This window comes from Mirounga leonina, unplaced genomic scaffold (genome assembly GCF_011800145.1).
Source record: "Mirounga leonina isolate KUSES-001 unplaced genomic scaffold, KU_Mleo_1.0 Mir_129, whole genome shotgun sequence".
Taxonomy (NCBI): domain Eukaryota; kingdom Metazoa; phylum Chordata; class Mammalia; order Carnivora; family Phocidae; genus Mirounga; species Mirounga leonina.
In genome coordinates, this window is record NW_023270323.1 from 69,749,754 (window position 1) to 69,757,469 (window position 7,716).

The following is a 7,716-nucleotide window of genomic DNA, read 5'->3' on the forward strand; positions in this document are numbered from 1 at the left end:
TTCTCCTTCTGCCCCTCCCCCCACTTGTGCTCCCTCTCTCTCGCTCTCAAATAAATATATGAAATCTTTAAGGAAAATAAATAAAAGAAAACAAGAAGAAAAAAGTAAAAAAAATAAAAATTTTTCAAGTGAGCAGGTATTATCATTTTTATACTCAGAAAAGTTACTTTTTATTTTTTTAAATAAAGCTTTTTCTTTTTCCACAGAAACCCATCTACTCACTAGGTTACTGGCAGCATCTAGAGAAGTCACAGGCCAGGGTGCTGTGAGGAGGCTGCGCAAGTTGACTGGTAACCACGGCAACCGGAAGGCCGGGAACACCGTGTTCTGGAATCAGGCTCCAGAGATGCCTTGGCTGCAGCTTCCCTGGGATTAGCCTGACGAGCCACTGGCCCCGAGACAAACTGTGGACTGGAAGTCAGTCGGGGCCTTTTCTCTTCCTTTTTAGATACTCCAAGATCTTCCACCACTTGCCACCCTCCCCCCTCCGCTCCCCTGACCCAGACTGGTAACATATCATGCATTCCAAGTGTTTTGTTTTGTTTTGTTTTTTAAGGATTTTATTTATTTATTTGACAGAGAGAGACACAGCGAGAGAGGGAACACAAGCAGGGGGAGTGGGAGAGGGAGAAGCAGGCTTCCCGCCGAGCAGGGAGCCCGATGCAGGGCTCGATCCCAGGACCCTGGGATCATGACCTGAGCCGAAGGCAGACGCTTAGCGACTGAGCCACCCAGGCGCCCCCATTCCACGTGTTTTATTGAAGTATAGCATAAATACAGAAAAGTATGACACATGAATTTTTTTACGATGTTTTTAAGCTTGTCTCGTACCATCCCTGACCTTCTCCGACAAAACTTACATTAAAAGAAAATTAAAGGGTGCCTGGTTGGCTCAGTGGGTAGAGCATGCAACTCTTGATCTCGGGGTCTCGAGTTCAAGCCCCACGTTGAGTGTAGAGCTTACTTAAAACAAACAAACAAACAAACAAACAAATAAATAAAATTACATCAAAAGAAAATTAAAGAATCACCCACCCTGTGTTTTCCTCTCCGAAGCCCAGCTCATCCACCTATCTATTCTCCCATGAAACCCCCATGTGGAATGTTCACTTCATCTAGGCGTGGCTGGGCCAGGTTTGCAAAGATGGGTGGGTCTTCAAAGAAACCAAGGTCCCAAACAATGACAAGACAGTGAAGATGGACCATGTTAGGGGAATTCTTGGGGGCTGGGGGGCAAAGAGGCCAAGAACAATCGAGGCTCCGGTGGGAAAGGGTGCCAGAGGATTCAGCAAGGAGATGATGCTTCAGGTGGGTCTTAAATATGGTCTGCAGGAAGGGCAATCCATGCAGAGACAGCGTGTTCAAGTCCCCTAGGACTGGGAAAGTAGGGGACATCCGGGTTATGACAAGCTATGTGGTTCAGTGGTGCCCAGCTGGGTACAACTAAGAAGATGACAGACACCACTCTTACAAACCATACCAGTGGCCACACTAATGAACATTCCACCACATGCCAGATCTTCTCGGGTTGCGTTCCCCTCCATTCTTTCTCCCACAGTCTGTCTATTCAAACCATTCTGAGCTGGATCTGTTTCCCAATCTGGCCCACTCCCTGTGTAGGCAGGACCCCCCGGGGAGCCCCAGAGTGTCCTGGCTTGGAGGAAGGAGTCTACTGTTACCCTGGGGCCCTGAGTGACTGCTGGGCATGGAAGCTGGAAGGTGTGAGGAGTAGCTTCAGAAAGCAAAGCTAGCTGGTGTCCATATCCAGGGTAAGGCTGTGCTAGGAAGTCTTAGATGGTCCAACACATTAGATCCAAGAAAGCCTGGGAGCCAAACTGACATTTAAAGAAAATGGTCGGGATGCCTGGGTGGCTCAGTCAGTTCAGCATCTGCCTTCTGCTTGGGTCATGATTCTGGAGTCACAGAATCGAGCCCCGCATCAGGCTTCTCCCTCTGCCTCTCACCTCACTCATGCTCTCTCTCTCAAAAATAAAAAAATAAATTAAATTTAAAAATTTTTTTAAAAGAAAAGAAAAGGATCAACAATAGAGAACAATAATTTACTCACTGGATATTTATTAAGCATCTTTTATGTACCAAGTGCTGGGCCAGGGGCTGAAGATCCAGCCATGAGCACAGTTAGTCCATCCCTGCTGAGGCTGCTGTTGGTACCCACAACATGGTGGGTCAGTTGTGAAAGCCAGTGGCCTTCCTGCTCAGGCCATGGGGTGTCTGCCTGGCTGGCCAATCTGTGCCACAATGTTTTTTTTTTTTTTTTAATTATTATTATTTTTAAAGATTTTATTTATTTATTTGAGAGAGAGAGAATGAGAGAGAGCATGAGAGGGAGGAGGGTCAGAGGGAGAAGCAGACTCCCCGCCAAACAGGGAGCCTGATGCAGGACTCGATCCCGGGAATCCAGGATCATGACCTGAGCCAAAGGCAGTCGCTTAACCAACTGAGCCACCCAGGCGCCCTCAACTTATTTTTATTCACACTTGATTAGGGGTCCCTAAAAGTGCCAAAAGCCAAAAGTGCATAGCTTCTTGAATAATGAACCATGAAACTGAACACCATGAGTAGAGTTAGTGCCGTAAGCAAACAAAATTTACATTACAGTTAACTGGACACTTATTTAATAATATTCATAATGGTCATTGTGCTATATTGTAAATTTAGTCATAAAATGAGGTCATTTCTTTTTTTTTTTTTTAAAGATTTTATTTATTCATTTGAGAGAGAGAATGGGAGAGAGAGCACGAGAGGGGGGAGGGTCAGAGGGAGAAGCAGACTCCCTGCCGAGCAGGGAGCCCGATGCGGGACTCGATCCCGGGACTCCAGGGTCATGACCTGAGCCGAAGGCAGTCGCTTAACCAACTGAGCCACCCAGGCGCCCGGTTATTTATTTTTAATGCCACCTTTGGCCCCTGGCCTTGTTTTTAAAAATGTATAATTACAAAGTGAAAAAAGGGAAAAAAACAAAAACAAAAAACTCTGAACCTGACCTAAATTGGGCATGTCGGTCTGGGAGAGCTTCACGGAGGGAGAGACCCTTGAGCTGAGATCCAGATGATGGGCCGGAGATACTTGGTGGACACAGAAGGTGGAGCAGAAGGTTAGCGCCTTCTGAGCCCATAGGGAGAGCAAGACCATTTTGTCGATAGAGTTTGGTTGAATCCTCTCAGACGAAGGGGTGGAGAATTGAGAGCTGGGAAGGCTTCTAAGCTGATTTGGGCATCAGTGCCTGCTAAAGGTCTGAATGTTTGTGTCGCCCCCAAACTCCCCACGCGGAAATCCTACTGCCTAAAGTAATGGCATGGGCAGGTGGGCCTTTTGGGAGGTGCGTAAGCCAGGAGGGCGGAGCCCTCATGAATGCGATCCGTGCCTCCTGGAAGAGCTCCGGAGAGCTCCTTAGCGCCCCCAGCAGGTGAGGATGAGGCAGGAAGGCGCGAGCCTCTGAACCGGGAAAGAGGATCCTCCCCAGACCGCGAGGGTGCTGGTGCCTTGGACTTGCCGAGGACTGCCCAGCCTCCAGAACTATGACAAACAAACTCCTGCTGTTTGTAAGCCCCCCACGTCTGTAGTATTTTGTGGGACTGGTGGGATTCACGTAACAAGAGGGGGCGGCTCAAACCACTGACAGCGAAAGCGCAGTGAGGGATGCTCAGCACTGCTGTGTACAGGGAGGTTGGAAGGAACGTGCGCAGCAAGGGGCCTCACAACCAGCAGGACAAGCCCAGACAAGCAGTCCATCCAGCTGGGTGCACACGCGCAAAAAGGTCACCTGGGGCGACAGCGGCTGTGACACCGCTAGGACCCCACCAGCACCGCCCTTCCCCCTGGACAGTCTGCGTCCTTCGCGGCACCTCCGTTTTACCTCTCCCCTGAAGGGGAGCCTCCTGCTCCTGCGCCTGACGGGTGAGCTTTATGTCATGTGTCTGCATCCCGGCTTCCAGGGCCACTGGGAAAGCGGGCTGCTAGCTTCTTTCTTGGGGAAGCGAGACTTGGAAGGTCGGAAAGCTCCCAGGCATACGCAATGCGCTCCAGAGGAGCCAGCAGGGGGTTTTCACCCGTTGCGCTGGAGGTCTGTCGTTAAGCCTGGAGGCGTCCTTTTCTAAGATTGGGCACAGCTAGAGCCTCCGTTGTCCTGTTTCTTATCTATGAAACGGAGCCACTTAAGACAAACTAAAACGCCCTTGTCTCATAATACTTTCACTCAGCACCAGCTACATAATTTGCAGGGCCCAGTGAAAAAATTCAAATGCTGGGCTCTTTGTTCAAAAATTTAGAGCTTAAAGACAGAGACAGAAGAGCATTAGACCGGGCGCCTGGGTGGCTCAGTTGGTTAAGCGATTGCCTTTGGCTCAGGTCATGATCCTGGAGTCCTGGGCTCGAGTCCCACATCGGGCTCCCTGCTCAGCAGGGAGTCTGCTTCTCCCTCTGACCCTCCTCCCTCTCATGCTCTCTCTATCTCATTCTCTCTCTCAAATAAATAAATAAAATCTTTAGGAAAAAAAAAAAAGAAGAAGAGCATTAGACCAAGCTGGGCCCTTCTGAGCCTGAGTCCCCATGCACCTGCACAGATCACACACCTTTGAGGCTGGTTCTGCTTCCTTCTTCCTCTGTGGCCAGTAGGATTATTTTGTATGAACAACTGTCTAATCTAGTGTTGCTAGACACAACAGGAAGAGAGGGGAACTCAAACGATAGTCTTTATTCTAGAAAGGTCTGGATCCTTCTGGAAACCTACTAGAGTTCATTTGGGAGGCATCACACTGGAACCTACACAAGGAAGAAAGGATGAAATGCCAAGGCTGAATTGAGAAGAGTTGCTTTGGCAAGCTTGTTCATCCTGCCTGTCCTCATAACAATGCCCTACTGCTTGTCATGGTTTGTCATGGTGGGTGAACTGGGGCAGGATTTTGAAACATTACAGAGGTTTCCTTTCTCCCTTCATTTCTTCCTTTCTTTCTTCTTTCTTTCTTTTTTCCTTTCTTTCTTTCTTTCTTTTCTTTCTTTCTTTCTTCCTTTCTCATATAAACCTTGGTCAAATATATCCTTTGAAGCTAAAGAAAGACATCCATAGGCTGATATTGCATGCCAAAGGCTACAAGTGGTTTAAGATTTATATAAAAAGAGAAAACATCCCAAAATTCATCCATCAATACCAGGCTTCTCCAAAATCCCATAGGACCTTAGCTACTAAAAGAGAAAGCTAGAAATTGGTAATACCCATGCTTATATGCATGGACGACTCTAGTTGCCATGTAAATGTGTTTTTTTGTTTTGGTCTGGTTTGTCGGGGGGAGTAGATTTTATTTATTTATTTGAGAGAGAGAGAGCGCACCCGAGAAAGAGTGCACGAACGGTGGGGAGGGGCAGAGGAAGAGGGAGAAGCAGACTGCCTGCTGAGCAGGAGCCCCAACACACGAGGCTCAATCCCAGGACCATGAGATCATGACCTGAGCCAAAGGCAGATGCTTAACTGACTGAGCCACTCAGGTGCCCCTAGATGCCATGTAAATGTAAGTCTAATTTCTGCCTTGCGTGCTCAGGTGGTTTGAGTAGAGGTATGATGATGTCAGCCCTTGGAAGTGAGGTAAAAATTATGTCTCCCTGACAGGTGTCTTTAAACATGCTGAGACAAGGAGGAGAGATGCAATTACAGACAGGAGGGAAGTCCGGTTTGGGGACAAGAGAGACTGTCTTGTGTCAACGTGCAAGGGAGAAGCAAAAGCAAAGATGGTGTGTGGATAGCAGGGTTGGAAATCTACAAAGATTGGGAACATGGATGGGGGAGAAAGGCGTCAGTTTAGATGGTTCTGGAACACATGCAGGGATTCTTAACATTTGTGGGGTCTTATTTAGTACAGCAGATGGTAAAGCACCCCAACTCTGGTTGTAAAAACTCCCTTCCACTTACTAGCTTTGTGACCTTGAGGAAGTGATTTAACTTTGTCAAGCCTCAGTTTCCTTGTCTGCAGAATGAGGATAGTGATGATAACTCTATGGATATTAAATCATTTATCAAACATTTCTAACAGTGCCCACTTGATAAGAACTCAGTGAATACTAGCTATGGTCATGATGATGGTGATGATAATGAAGGTAGCAGATGACGGTGGGCAAGGGAGTTAGCTGGTCTCTCCTGCCAGAGCACCAGGGTAGGGCCAGTGAGCCTGTGGATGCCACAAGGGTGGGGTAATGATGAGAGAGGAGGAACCTCTCCTCTCCTGCTCTAAGCAGGCCTGTGCCTTCTAAGAGCAGTGTCTGAGATCCTCTTTAGATATTCATGGGGTTATGTTATGTGTGTATATGTTATACACAGTGATCATTAAGCTGCATTTTTCCTACTTTAGAGCAAATATTTGGTCAAGTGCCCACAAAAATTGAGTAGAGGCACTGTCAGGAGGGCCTCACCTAGAGATGAGAGCCATTGGAATAAGGGAGAAAGAGCTCTGGACTCAGGGCTGCACCTTTGAGGAACGGCTCTTCCACCTTTGGGCAATCTCTTTTCCTCTATGGAGATTTACAGGCCCTACAGGAAGGGAGACAGCTCCCACTGCCTGTTTCTGGCTGCTGGGGAATCAGAATCAGTGAGTTCTCATGTCTGAACCTCCCTCACTTGCTTTACGTAAGAAAAGGAATAAGGAGAACAGAGAAGTGTCTGTGACAAGCTTTAGGTTTTGTTTTTGTCTTCTGGAAATGTTTTGTGTCGGGTCAAATTACCACACATATATGATATATCCATGTGTGTATGTGTGTGCATATTTCTCTTTTTCTGATTATAAATGTAATGCATGCTCATTAGAGAACCTCTGGAAAATACAAAAGCCAAAAGTCAAAAACAGGAATCACCGATAAGACCATTACCCAGGGACCATTGCTCTGCCTTTGGGTTTATTACGTTTCCTTTCATTCATTTACAATATGTATGTCATTCAAATACACAAACATAATAGAATTTGTTAAATTTGTATTATATTTTAGAAGGTTTTATATCATATTTCTTCTATTTATTGTTGACATTTTCCTATGTGATTAAATGTTCTTTGAAAACATTTCAGTTATATACAGAGGAATTAACTCTTTTTGAGTTCTGAGTGTTGGTAAATGCAGACATTCAGGTCACCACCACAGTCAAGATACAGAACAGTTTCTCACTCCCCAAAAATTCCCTCACACTACCCCGTTGTAGTTACCACTCCCCCTAGTCCTAATCCCTGGCAACCACTGATTTATTCTCCATTCCTACAGTTTTGCCTTTTCCAGAATGTTACAGAAGTTGAATAATACAGTATGTAGCCTATGGGTCTATCTTCTTTTATTAGCAGAGTGCATCTGAGTGTTACTCATGTTGCTGCATATACCAATAGCTGGTTACTTTGTATCGGTAAATATAGAGTGTTGCTGAGTACTGTATAGATGTACCACAGTCAGTTCATCCATTCACCAGCTGAAGGACATTTGGGTTAGTAAACATGACTTCTACCAGTTGAATGATATTCTATTCTACAGATATACCAAACCACATGAAGACAGTTCCCTATTATTGGACATGGTGAGTTTCTTCCCCCTCCCCATTATATATAACCGTTAAATGAACAACTTTTTTTAAATTAAATTATTTATTTATTTGACAGAGAGAGTGGGGGGAAGGGCAGAGGGAAAGGAAGAAGGAGAAGCAGACTCCCCTCTGAGCAGGTAGCCTGAGGC